We start from the raw sequence: 14,410 nt of genomic DNA on the forward strand, positions 1-14,410 counted from the left end.
GATTTTAAGAAGAGCTTGTGAACTGAGAGAATTCAACTGGGGCGGTAACAAATTTATGATCTTTGGAGACCTCAGTAAGGATGTTGTAGAGAAAAGGAGAGCATTTAATGTAGCCAAGGATAAAGCTAGAAGTAAACATCTAAAGTACTATATGTTGTACCCAGCAGTGTTGAGAGTGGTTTTAAATGGTCAAACTCGCTCCTTCACTGACTCTCGTAGTGCTGAAGCTTTTCTCTCTGATCTGGAAATTGAGCCTATGGGGGATTCAAGCACACAGAGGAGTGGATTGCACGGAAAAAAAAAGATGAAGCCTCTGGAATGTGTTTGGCTACTGATGGCATTTACTGGCGTTTTATTTTATTTTATTTTTTAATTACCATATGCTGTTTTTGCCATTACCATATTTTCATAGTTTTTGTTTGTTTGACTTAATACTTAGTGGAAAATAAAACGTTGAAACATGTTTTTGTTTGTGTTCGTATCTTGGAACACGACACGCACAGCTTCCCAACTGTAAGGCTGAAAGGTTGGAGGCAAGGACCTGAAATTGTGTGTTGTACGTACTGGGGATGACGTACACGAAGAGGAAGGGTTTTGTGTTCGGCGCGTATTGTGCTTCATACGCTCGATCACTATGGTTTGGTGGGAGCGTTGTACGAATTCGGTAACTGGAGGTAATAAGCGACACTCGAACGCACCCTCGCAGGAGCACAGGAACACACACGGTACTGTTGGGAAACAAACAACCATGCAACCATGCCGGGCACCAGGTGTCCATGCATAGCAGCAGTGCAGACGGGGCATGGGGATACCTTTGTCACTTTTTGTTTTGAAATCCTGCTACATTATCCTTTATTGCAGTGAACTTTTGGGGGTAAAGTGATCCAGCCTCATGGTGGGCAGCGACTGTTAGTTTTAAATAGAAATGGTCACGTGCTCATCCTTAATCGAGCAAGGTGACTCCTTATCCATCCCAAGGCCATAACCAGGTAGATGGGTCGGGTGGAGCTGATCAGGCAACACTGACACGTTCGTTACCGGCGCAATCAGGGCATCATAACCTCAGATGTCCCAACATTTCTTGCTGACCCCCTAATGACCATCACAGGCGCCATGTCAGCTGCAGGGATAGAGCAGCACCTTTGAAAACTTGGCTGGGCTGGGAATGAACCCCTCTAGACGCATACATTGCCAAAGCCAATGGTTGCGACTATCGAATAGACTATGTATGAGCGTAAGTCAGTCTCTGCTAGGTCTGTAATTGGGCTGTAATAGGGCTGGCTACAGTCAGGATCAACCCCAAACGTCTCCGGGAAGTGCTTGGGACCCAGTACTGACTATCCCCAACCACGCTCACTCCTCACCGATTGGTGCACTGGTGCACAGACTGCCTGCAGGTGTGGGCACTTTAGATTTGCTGATTGAATTGGGAAGTGGACCTTCATAACAGAGATGTCAATTGTGACTGTCATGCCCACTTTCCATAAATGCACCTGTTGTGACTCCCCTCCTTCCCATACACTACTAAACCTTCCGTTCCCTCATTGATGTCATGGACTCTTCATTAACTTGTACCTAGTCCGACTCCTGTGTCTGCTTCCATGGAGAACTTTGGATATCCACACACCGCTTGCTGTGGAAGGAAGTTATTGAGCGACCTGTTCTTTGAGTGTTGGGTATAGGGGTGGGGATTCAATTTTTGGATTGTGGATCTATGTACTGTGAAAGTGGGAATGGGCACCTTTTGCATTGGGGCAGACATATAAGTGTCCTGAGATTTTTGCCCCAGCCCTGATCAATTTGGTATGTGTTCTATAAGGCACCTTGAATAGCACATTTCGGGGGTTTTGATAATACTTGAGCCATGTCCGAATGCATTCTGACCTTGAATTGCCTATGTGACTAATGTGCCATATGTTGATGTTTGGATCTTTAACAGATGTGTAAAAAATAATAATATCCTTACCTTACTTACCAGTACCCCTGATATGTGAAAGATGCTTTACTTGGCGTGATTTCTACCATTTTTGTTTGGGACTCTGCAGTGTGATCTTATGACATTTATGCAATGTTTTACCTCTGTATGTTAGGTTGCATTGCTAAGCCTTTATGCGTTGGACATCAATCTTTATGAGGCTCGTAATAACCCTATGGTGGTGCCTTTTCTATGGTGGCTATGGATTCATATGTATCATTCTCTGTTGAAGATGTACTGTTAGTACAACATTGCTACAATAAGTGGTTTATTGGCTTTCAAGGTACACACACCTATCATTTCATGGTCTCAAGACATTGTAGTGAACCTGAAGGGGGAGGTGGATGGTTAATTTAGTGGCGAGGAGAAATACGTGTAGCGCTGTACTTAGGATGGGGAATGGTCCAGGCTGGAGATGGGGTATTTTTTTTTTTGTGTGTTAATGACAAAAGTGAAATGACTAGCTCCTAAGGGGCCTGAATTGAGGCGAGATTCAGGGGGGGATGAGAAATCGGGAATGGTCGTTCTGGGCTATAAAACTTCGACTGGGATGTGGTTGGATATGTGTTGGTGCCCTGAACGGCTGATTGACCTATGATCTTTATATCCAACATCTTGAAAGGAAATGGTAGGTAGTTCCTTGACAGGCGTTTGGAAGGTGTGAATTGCTTTGAGTGTTTTTTCCATATGTTGTCCCTTCTTTGGTCAGTAGTATGCATCTGTACTCTCCTTTGGTGCGCTATTGCTAATTCACTGATGCAGCGAGAGTGCTGGGTGGACTGAGGTAATGGCCATACGTCCGGACTTTATATCTGATGCATTACGGTTACTTGGGGATTTAATCTACCTCCATAGTGTGTAGCCTGCAGGCTTTACAAAATTGGGCATTGCTGATGGATGTGGACTTGATCTATTGTGACTACCTACCACAGGGACTTTTCCTACCATGCCCATATATGCTTTTTGATGTTTGGAACTTTGGTGTTGGGTGGTCGATGGTACTGGAAATCTTGCAGCATGTGTTCTTTCTTACATACATACTTTGTGGCAACATGCTGCAGGTGGTGGTTGTGTTACTAAATGGGCCTCACTGGATGTGGTTTGGTTGTGGATGACTTCTTTTTAAGATTCAATGTATATATATATATACATATACTTTGAACTGTCTGGCTGTAGAACAATATATGGATGGAGGTATAGATTTGAGTGGGAGGTTGCTGATATAGTTATGTGGTGACCAAGGTGAAAGGGAGTGGTGAGGATTCATTGATACCATTTTTCATCCTGCCTTGGTGGCTGCGTGTGCAGGTACTTGATCTGTTTAGATGCTTGCTGTCTCTTTGTTGGGTGGACACAATGAATTGCTGTGTGTATGGATCGGACTATGGACTTCTGTGGTTGGAATAGGTGTGAGGGAAGTTTTAAGAATTTTTGGATTTGGGTTTGCGTTGTTGTGACATACACTTGGGAATAGGCAGCTTAAGCGTTTGCTTTCTTAGTGTAGATAGGAAGTTTTGTTACTCTTGTGAAGAGTAATGCTCTTGCTTTGTACCTTTTTAATGCTGCTTGTTAGATAGAGTACTTGTGCCTCTCTGTAGATGCATTATGTTGGGAGGGTGTTGGGATTGCTTGGAAGGTTGATTCTTAGTGTTGGTTGGTATTGAATTTTTGTTTGGAGAGACAGTATTTAGTAATGATACTGATTTTACGGGCTGAGATCCTGGAGGCGATGATTTGGAATGTGCCATATGGGGGAGGGGGCTGCACTCATGTGAAATCTGGAGGTTATATCCAGATGCTAATATGGTTTTATTTTTGTGATGGTTTGTGTTTCTATGTTTGCCTTGCTTTGTCTTTGTGAATTGTATGTCGTTGGGGATCCTCGTTTTTGTATCCTGGTGGATTGGGTGGTTGGAACTTTAGGTATATGTGTCATTGTTGGATTCAGCGCTGACTTGGAGTTCAATCGATGGTGATACATTATGTGGTACTGATTTGAATTGTTCAGTCTTTTGAATAGGTTACTATAGGGAGATGGGTACATTGTCAGTGGTGACTTGGAATGTTAAGGGTTTGAATTGTCCACGTAAGCGTAGGAAGGTTTTGGCGAGATTGTGGAGAGCCAGAGCGGATGTTGTGTTCTTGCAAGAGACTCATCTGGTGGATGAGGATAATCATCTTCTACTTAATTCGAGATTTTGTGGGCAGTTTTCTAATTATTTGTCTAGAACCTTGCTGTCTTTGACTTCCCTTTTCCCTTGGATATTTCTGTTACAGTTCTTGTCTTCACTTGTGCCTTGTGTAATTCCTTTGTTCAGAGTATTTGGCTGCTGGGTTTCCAGCAGGCAACCGCTGCCCCTTTCCTTTGTTGTGTTTCAGTATTGTACCTTGTGTCATTGTTAATGGTGTGATGGTTCCTGTTTCAGGAGCCAGTCATTGTTCAGTTCCTGCTGGACCCGTACAGTCTTCAGTCTTGTGAGTAATGTTACCTTGTTTGTGACTTAGGGTTCAGACATAGACACTCACTGCTGTTGCTCCTTTCCATGAGCATTCAGAGTGGGGCCCTGTAATAGTAACCTGCTCAGAAGGCTAGAGTTTCCCTGGTTCTGTGGGAAACTCTTCCCCCATTCTGCATACACCCCAAGAGGGAATCTAATGTGTTTGTGTTACTTGTACTCCCTGCCCCTTTCTGTTCACTGCCTCTGTTGCCTATCCTTTTTTGTCGGCAGGACTCCTTGTACTACTGCTTCTTATGTACATTTCTCGCTTTGGCTTTGTGGGCACGTCTCTACCTGCAAGCCCTTGTGACACGGACCCACGTCCATGACATTAGTATGATTGACTTTATTAATATCATTTTATCGTCAGTAGTAGAACCAGAGATAAGTGTTGACTGCGGACAAAGTCTCATGCAACAGACACGTGATGTGTCAGCCATGATGTCCCCATCAGACTTAACTGCCATAATTGAAGCGCAACAGGAGGGTTTCAGTGGCATAAGTGTATCACCTCAGATGACAGATTCCCATCTTCTTTATACATTAAGAGAAGCGGACGAAAGGATGTGGTTGACCTCTCCCAGCACATTAGTACTGAATGTTGTATTGAGCTTGTTTGTAAATCTATACAACAGTGTGTGGGATGAGGTCAGAGCACACACTGACTGCCTGAATGAAATCAAACTGAAGTTGGATTCTTTGTGTGCCTGCTCCCTCCCCTCACATGGTGCTTCCAAGATCTTGTCAGACAAAACATGTATGAAGCAAAAAGGAAGTTGGTTCATCGAGCAGTACATCATGATGGCTCTCTGACCTTGAAAAGAGTCAATGACTTCAACATGTATAGTGCACCCCGGAAGGCAAGTGAGTCCCCAGAAGAAACAGAAAGCCAAATTCAAAGAGAAGACAAAACTAACCCACAAGTGCTGTCAGGATCTGCCATGTTAAAACCAGCTAAAGCGAGAGTAGAAATGAAACTGGTCCTTGCAAAAAAAAAAAGCGGTGAAAAAAAGAACCTTTAGAAAACACAAAATGGTACACAGATTTATAAATTCACTGCACCCAACTGAAAAGGCAGCAAAGGAAGCGAACGGACGTCTAAACGCCCTGAACGTATCCAAATCTACTCTGTCAGCATAAAGTATGATCAGATATTGGAGCAACAAAGATTACTCAAAAGAAAGGTAACAAGTCCTGTTTCAGTGAAGGTAGCTCTAAGACAGGGCCTGACCAGTCACGACTGTGTACCCTCAAGAATCCAACTGAAGGCATACTAAGAACGGCACATGAAGTAACGTCAAAGTTTACAAAGCCTTGTACGGAAATCATTGACCTGACATCGCCCATAAGCGGGACAAAAACCATGCTCTCGGAAATACCTTTCCTAAGCAATGATGGTCTGAACAAATAGATCCAACGCATTGGTACCTGTTCAATTGGAGGGACCCGCAATCGCCGATGGCAAAAAGTGTAAATCTAGCAAGTCTGTAGTTAACTTGCAACCTGTCCAGCAAAAAGGAGGTCATGTTGACAGCGGATCATCAGAGGTACCACCTATTAGAGTTATAATGCAGGACAGCGGTGTGCAGGGCAATACCTGTGATCTCAACGTGGTACACAATCTTAAGACAACAGCAGGAAATGTGGTGGAGAATGATAAGCCGTGTGACTGTAATTATGCTAAAGCTGCATCACAAAGTAAACCAGGAATGAGACAGGCATCTGTCTTGGAACAGCAAAGGCTGGAGGGAAACAATTCGGGCAGATGGTGTGGGATGAGGAAAGGTGGGCCCAAGGGAGACATTGTCCCAGAGACAAATGGCACAGGACTTCAAGAAAAATCAGAAGATCCGGCTAGGTATAAACATCTGTGCACCCTCACGATTTCGAGTACCGAGAAATTAATAGACAAATGCCAACAGTATAAAGAGAAAAGTTTTTTTTTTCAATCACTTGAAGCCTGTTTGGAGGAAAGCCGTGGAACAAAAGGCCCATTAAGCAACATGAGAGTGAAACCTCTGGATTGGTTGCGAGAGAACCTGAAGATTGACGAGAAAGAGATACCCCTTTGAGCCAAAAATGTCATAAGAACAGGCTCATTCCAAAGGGTCCTTTGAAACTGAGAGAGACCAAATAATGGGGGTCTGATTTGGCTTGTCTGATGATAGAATATGTACTTGACCCTCGCCTGTGCCCTGGTCTAGTCCTAAACCGCACTAACATCTTATTGTTATTAAAGGAAATCTCAGCATTGTAGCATTGTGTTTGATATCAAGTAAAGATATTGTGCAAGTAAAATTACACAATAGAAATAGGTTTGAAACAGCTGTGATAAATGTTCCATCAAAGGTCGTATACACAATGTTTGTAAATGAGAAAAACATCCCACCAGTCTTTGGGCTTTGAAATTAAACTATGGCAAAATCTCAATATGAGTAATTTTCGTGGTATTGGAAATAGTGATCTTTTGGAAAAACTGCGAAATAGGTGGAGGAATCAGAGTTCCGCCCAAGATTATAAGGAGGAAGCCCCCAGGTGCCTCCCCTATTGGGGTAGGACACCCCCTTACTCTGCGAGTAGATGCTTTTTCCAGTAAATGTGACAAAGTGGAGGATTGGGTGTGTCACACTCAACCTAACAGAATCATTTGTCTGTTATCTTGGAATGTAAGGGGATTTGGGAAGCTAACTCAAGCGTCAACCCTTTTAGAAAGTATGAGAACATACTCAAAGAGTGCCTTCAAGAAACAAATGCAACGATGCCCCGATCTGGGATGTCTATGTAACCTTTTGCCAAGGTGCAACTGGGCAAAATGGAAGGGGTCCATCAGGGTTTTATGAATAGCACTTAAACACGCTTTGGGCTTCAAGGGAACCCTGATCACTTATGCTTTTCGGAGTTTACTTGTAATTGTTATTGAGTCAGAAATTGAGCAGACTTGTATACGTGTACTATTGATTAACATTTACTGGCACCCAACTCACTATGTGCTATCGCTTTGTCTGGAAGCATTGCAAGATATAATGTAAAGGTACAAATTGAAACACCTGGTTTCAGAAATAATTTTGGTGGGGAATCTTAATTCTCACTGCTTCCCCCCCTCCATGGAATTAGAGACAGATAGGGGCCCAAGAATGACTATGAACTATGTCAGATTATTCAGGGACAAACATGGTTGTACTTCTTAGAGGTTTGGGGACTGCAAATCACGAATGGACAGATTTTGGGGGATATTCCGCCAAGGCCCACCTGGCACAGAAACAAATCAAGATCATGGTTGGATTATATTGTAGTGTCTGAGGGCATATTTAAAGAGGCTGTACAGTTCGAGGTAAAGAGCTCTAAGGCTAGTGACCATGACATCTTAGTCTATCTCAAACAAATGGATAAGCCTCTGGGTAGACCTGGTGGTAAATGTCCAGGAAAACCACCTGGGTTGGAATAATAAAAGCTTGGACTCCCTTGCCAAATTCACCAAGGAATGTTTGTCTTAAACAACATTTGCAGACAAAATTGGAGCATTCTCTGTGGAGAATTTCCCCCTTTTTGTGGACAGGTTGGTGACCTCAAGTAAGTCCCAAGGTTCCATTGCCTACAGGTTGAGCCATCCACATTCCTTTGATAAAGAAGTTCAAGACAGGAAATCTAATATGCGAAGGAGAGTAAAGACCATCCTTCATTTTGACCTCTGCGGAAAAGAAAAAACATTATCCATTAAGAAAGAAAAACAATATTATAAGAACTGGATTATAGCCCACAAACACCTATTACTGCAGAGAGAGGGGGAAAAGATGCCAGAGGCTGTTTTCAAGCCATGCTCCAGAAATTTCGGGTCCTTAGTAAATAATAGACAAGCAGCAAGCTTCCCGGAGATGATGTATCCAATCTTGGAGGAAATCTGAATGTCACATTTTGAGGAGTTGCATAAGAGTTGCATGATAGCCCCTCAAATCCATTTACCACTCAGCCATCCATACCCTCTGTCTCCTTGCCCCTCATGACTCAATTTCTTCTTCGCTTTCTTTCCTTGGCTGGCTTCCCTTTCACTCCCAACTTAAATTTCATTTCCTCTGTCTATTCTTTAAATCTCTCCATGATATTGCTCCCCTTATCTCTCCTCTCTTTCTACACTCCTTCCCGCCCCATTCGTTCCGCTGACCACTTCCTTCTCACCGTCCCTCCTTCCACATGTGCCTCCTCCCTGTTTTCGCTCCTTTCAGCTCCTAGCCCCCCTGCACTGGAACGTCTTACCTCTCTCAATCTGCTCTATACCTACCTTTTTCTCCTTCCGCACTTCCCTGAAATCTGTCCTTCTCCATTCTCCACCATGAAACCTTCCCCACCTCTCGTTCTCTCTCCTCCCCTCGCATCTTTCCTATGAACCTCTCTACCCTGCCCCTTACCATCCTTTATTTTCACCCTTATACCCCTTCTGTTTCCCTCCTCCTTCCCTTCCCTCTTCCCTCACAGATTCATTGCTCTATTTACTGTTTTATTGGTTTGATTCATGATGTAAATTGCTTCTACTGTTATAATGTTCTATGCATTCTGTTGGTATAATGTAAAGCGCTTCGGATTACAGTACTATATAAACACAATAAATACAATACAATACAATAATGCAAGTTTCCCTTTTGAATATACGGGGAGATGGGAACTAGACATCTCTTTGGAAAACCTGACCAGAATAATACGGTTGGGCTCGAACTCCAAGGCACCAGGCTCCAATGTCATGTGAAATCTAGTTATGAAACAAGAACCGGATATCTGGGCAGCAATATTACAGACCGCATTCCACGGTGTACTGGAGGGGAAGGCTCTTCCGGATACATGAAAAACAGCTGTTATTATCCTGATTCATACGTAGGGTAGTTGATTAGACCCCAGAAATAATCGCCCAATCGCTCTCCATGATGTCGAGATCAATTTACAAAGAGTCTATTCGGAAGTCTCGAGGAGTGGATATCTTCCTAGAATAGACTCTCAAAACTTCAAACAGGGTTTAGGAGATTGATTGGGATGGACGCAAGTGGCCTGCTTGTACAATCCCTCATTGACCAAGAATGTTAAAAGGGGAAAGACCCTCTATATGTGGCTAGTGTCGACTTGACCCTAGCCTTTGACATGGTAAATAGGACAAGGTAAAGGACAAAATTACTAGAGTGGGGTATTCCGAGAAATCTGCTGGACATACTGGTCCACTTACACTCAAATACTACGGTGCAGGTGAGACTAAGCACGAAGGGAGAAGGGTCAGGACCTGTTAACACAGCACAAGGTTTGAAGCAGGCTGCCCTTTGGCAGCATTCCTCTTTAACCTCTACCTCGCTGACCTAGGCGAATCCCTCGGAAATGCAGGCTTAGTCCCCCCGAAGTTGGAGGGGGTACTATGTTTGTTCTTGGATTGCATATGCAGACGACATCCTACTACTGGATAGGACACTGTGGGGTCTACAGAGACTTCCCACTAGTTTTGAGGTATATGTGGGCATAAACAGCCTTGCAGTAAATCCATCTAAATCCATCATCATGTGTTTTCATGGTAAAAGGGAAAAGAAAACACAATTCAATTGGAGTATAAGGCGGGCTAAGTTGACTACTATGTCCTCAGTAAAGAACTTGGGATTGAACCTAGTTATGCTCTCTGACCTTAGAGCAAGCCGAGAGCTAATATAGACGAAGGGAAAACACTTTGCGGACCAAATGGCCTATGTGAAGAAAAAATATTGTCGGTTTACCCTTCGCCCACTGTCTATATTTTTCACAAGTAAGGTGACCCCATCATTGCTTTATGGCCTCGAAATAGGGCGGGGGAACAATGGAAAGCTGGAGTTGAATAAACTAGAGGGACTAATGTGGAGGAAAGCATTGGGCCTCCCAGGTTTTATGTTTATGTTTTTATGTTTATATAGCGCTGCAGCCCGTAGGCATCAGGGCGCTTAACATGAAGACAAGGACAACAGATAGAAAGACGGGACCTTCAGGCCCTGTAGATCAGAAAAGGCATGGGGTACTAGGGTACAGGCTTATCTGAAAAGGACTGTTTTCAGGTTCTTTCTGAACTTGAGATAGTTTGGTTCCCGTCTAAGAGGGAGTGGGAGTTAATTCCATCTTGCGGTAGCTCTGGTGCGAAATGCCCATCCCGGTCCATTTGCTTTTTTGGTAAATCCTGATTGAATTAGACCTTTATTTTCAGACCTTAGAGTCCGTCTAGGCAGATTTGCTTTTTCAAATAATCCGTGCCGGTTCCATGTAGGCAGTGATGGACTAAGGCCATTGCCTTAAAGGTAATGCAGTCTTGAATCGATAGCCAACGAAGGGATTTCCTCTCGTTTATAATGTGATCCTATTTGGTTTTGCCAGTGATGGCCCTAATTGTGTTGTTTTGGACAATTTGGCATTGCTTAATGCAGTTAGTACTGGCTCCTATCATGAGGGAGTTCCTGTAATGAAGTCTAGATAAGATACTAGCTCTAGCAATGATGGAACTATTTTGTTGATTCAGGTGGGGTCTGATTCGATTTAACAGTTGTTGGTGGTACCGACAGGTTTGTTTCAGATATGCAACATGCGCATCTGCTCCCAAAGAAGCCTGCAGGTAAACGCCAAGGGTCTTTACTTTATCCGATACCTTGACTGTGGTATTTTTGATTTCAAATGCTGCATGGGCAGAATCAAGTTTGGCTCTAGATTGAGTTGAGCTAAATACCATGAGTTCAGTTTTCCCTCCATTGAGACACATCCAGTTGGACTTCATCCATGCCTCAATGGAGTTGAAAATGGTGTTGAGCTTGTCATTGTTGGTGGTGTGGCAGCCTGTTAACTCAATAACTAGCTGCGTGTTATCTGCAAAATTTGTGAAAAATATACCCATGTTGGTGAGGAGGGTGCAGAGACAACGCATATAGATATTAAAAAGGAGAGGGGAAAAACTGGCTCCTTGGGGCACACCACAATCTACTGGCTGGGAGGCTGAGAAAGTTGTGTTCCGGTTGCCATACTGCAATTTGAATTAGGCCTATGATCTTTGGGAAATCTGATACACATAAAGAAAATACTGTTATATCGAAAATCACTGGTCAGTAAGCCATCATCCATATATGCCCTAATGGGGAAGAATTTGCATGTTCCAATGAAGGGTCTTATGACCCCCTTTCAAAATGATTGTGAAAATATCATGTTTTGTTATGGGATTAGAACCCAAGTGCTGATGTAGAATCCTGATAAAGTGAAAAAAAGATGATGGAAATAGATTGGATAAAAACTTGTGAAGAAAGAACAAAGTATACCTCCTATTCTGAAATACAACGAGAGCATAAGAGAAAGGGCCACCTCTTAAAATATCGCAGACAATGTCCGGATAGCCGATTCAGAGATACATTTATGAGAATGAGATTTAACTTGCTGCCCACGAGAGGAATATTGTTTAAAAGAGGCCAATGGGAAAACCCCATGTGTCGTTATTGTGTAAAATAGTTAGGATCTATAAAACACTGTATATAATTTAGAATCTTTACAAGAGGGAACATTTTGGCGCTATGTTTTAGAAGGAGTCTGACCTCACTGGTGATAAGAGTAGTTAAGTTTCTCAAAATATTGGGGTTGACACCATGATAACATGCAGTTGATTGTACAGAGGATATGAAATTATGAAGAAAGTTTCTCTGAGCATTCAGTGTCGTCCCTTCTATATAATGGAAAAGTCCTCCCGTTTTCCCCTTTTCAATTCATGAATTTGTTGGCTCTAATTGAGAGTGAAATCATCCTAATAAGTGTAATGGAGACTGTATTTGGTTTTTATTTTCTGTGTTTCCTTTGCTTCTTTATTAACTTTTGTATCAATATTTTTTAATCTTAATTGGAATCCCCTTTATTGTACTGTTTTGTATAAGGTTCAAAATAAACCATGTACTTTATAATAAAAAAATAAAAAAACACAATCCACCTCTATTCAATCACGCCCTACCGCAACACAATCCACCTCTATTCAGTCACGCCCTACCGCAAGAAATTAACACCCTGAAAGACGAAATCGCCTCATCGACCACTACTCCTAACTTGGTCAAGTCGTCAAAAGGGTGTTTCGAGAGGATAAACCTGCTAGACACGGTTGACAGGGAGTCGAGTGAGGAGGGGGGTGGTAAATTTAAACCATTCGTAGGACCAAAAAAAGAGGAGCAAATTTGGGGAAGAGATGACATTAGATGGCTAAGACTCGAAAGAGTAGTAGACAAAGGGGACAAGTGTATTCTAAATCAACACAACATCCTGAAACTATGTCATTGTGTCCGATCCTTGCGCCAAATAATATCAGACGACTTCTCTATAATTGAGTTTTTGCGCGAAGACCGCATGGACTTGATTTACCTCCACTAGTGTTCAGTTATAGTGAAGAAAACTTTGCTGTCCGCAGCAATGAGCCTGCTCATATTAGGCTTTGACTCAGTAGCTCAGTGGGAAATGAAGAAAATCGCCTAAACCATACAAACAATTCTGTGGAGCTATTGGCACCAAATGTTATATTTGAGGAAGGGACGGTCTTTGGTGATGGACCACCGAAAGGATCCTCAAAACAACTGGCATCTCCGGCCCTAGATAAGGGAGGGCAGCTGATTGAAAAGGCTAATATAACTCTAACAATAACTCAAAGGGTGAGAAAAGATCCAAAAAGGATGTTCGACTTTAAAGTGATGTAACCTTCAGAGTTGCCAGAAGATGTCTCCTGGTCCTGGTTATCGGCATCCTTAACGGACAAAGATCTGGACAAGCCAAAAATGAAAAAACTGGGAAGAAGGTAATTGTCCCTCGCTTCTTGGAACACGCAAGGGTTTTCCCATCTTTTGGTCAAGGGGAGACAGGCTGGGCCGATGCGGATCTCATATGTTTGCAAGAAGTCTGGCAAACGAACAAACCGACAATGGACAGCTTCACAACCTTTTTAAACCCGGCAACATTAGTGGATGGGTGTAGAGCAACTGCTACGTCTTTTGACATTAATAAAGTCTGGATCCAAGTTTGAAGTGATCAGGCCACTAAATCGCAGAGCCTGTATTCAGCAAACAACATCAAAGCTGAGAAACCATAAATGGCAGGCATCTAATCCTCATAATGTGCATCTGACCTTAATTAACATCTATTGGAACCCAGTGAAGATGGGGGTAGAAAAGATTATTGAAAACATTGCAAAAATTATTGATGAAGCCTACAACTTGGAAAATCCTTCAATTATCCTATGCAGTGATTGTTTTTGTGGGAGTGAAAACCCTGACAAAACAGGAGGGGTCCTCAATGCTCACAACTTAGATAGGCCAAAAATTGAACCAATTAATGACCTCTTGTGACTTACACTACTTGAATGGTTTCTTTGAGAAGGGAAAGTGTTGTCACCCTACTTGGAAGCAGGGGTTGCAAACCTCCGTTATTGTCTTTGTCTTTGTGTCCAGAAATCTGGTGGACCTTATTATGTCCTTTGATGGGCTCCCTACAAAAGCTAGCGACCATAACCTGTTATAAATGTGCTAGGATGGAGGATGAGCTGCAACGCCACAGGAAACTACCTGTGTTGTCGAACCTGTAAATAACGGCTGCAGACTAAAGATGACTAAGTGCAACTTGGAAAAAATGGGAATCATTCTCTCGACAACTGCCAGGGTAGCGATCCAGCATTCGCAGCCCCCCCCCACGAACTACATTTCATTGTTGTCTGCACATCTAATTCAGAATTCCTCAACTGCAGGACTTACACAGAGGCATCATCATGACTACGACAAAGTTGTTGCTCTTAAAAAGAGGGATCTAAGACAAACTGTAAGCTCTCTAAAACGGTCTCCAACCGCTTCCTCGCCAATGGACATGTACAGATTGATAAAAAACTATAAGAACTGGCTGAGGGGATACAAGCGAGAAAGGGTCCTGAAAGACACTCAAAAAACACTGC

This window comes from Ambystoma mexicanum, chromosome 1p (genome assembly GCF_040938575.1).
Source record: "Ambystoma mexicanum isolate Mex_15411 chromosome 1p, UKY_AmexF1_1, whole genome shotgun sequence".
NCBI classification, from domain to species: Eukaryota; Metazoa; Chordata; class Amphibia; order Caudata; family Ambystomatidae; genus Ambystoma; species Ambystoma mexicanum.